Below are 468 nucleotides of genomic sequence, written 5' to 3'. Positions count from 1 at the left end.
TACATGAATTCCAAAGGGGAAAAGCGTCCATACACCTTGGCCAGTCACCCCTCCGTTTTAATAGAAACTTTCCCCGGAACGTACACATTTGACATTTTGTTTTCCCCAATTTTTGTTAAATAAACTATTAAATAAAAAAATCTAAGGGGAATTTCCCTGTACTTTTAGTTGTATTGACTTTTCTCCCGGGAAATTTCGAAACCAGTTTCGGGCGTAAAAGAAGAACGATTTCCCAGGGTTACTTTTAAATAAAAACGGGAGCTTTTGGGTTTTTACTATTTAAAATTTGGCGATGATAAAAAAAAATTTTTTTTTTGATTTGTTCAAAATTGGGAGATATGGTTTCAGGAGTATTAGCCAGTGTTTTCAAAAAAAGGGCCGTTTTTGAAGTATTACAATGAAGAAATCATCCGCAACATGTAGAGTCGCTTCCAGCCTTTTTTGGGAAAGATTTAAGAAAATGTTTTT

This window comes from Penaeus monodon, chromosome 30 (assembly GCF_015228065.2).
Source record: "Penaeus monodon isolate SGIC_2016 chromosome 30, NSTDA_Pmon_1, whole genome shotgun sequence".
Lineage (NCBI taxonomy): Eukaryota > Metazoa > Arthropoda > Malacostraca > Decapoda > Penaeidae > Penaeus > Penaeus monodon.
The sequence above is the reverse complement of the archived record's forward strand: the minus strand, read 5'-3'. Positions refer to the sequence as shown.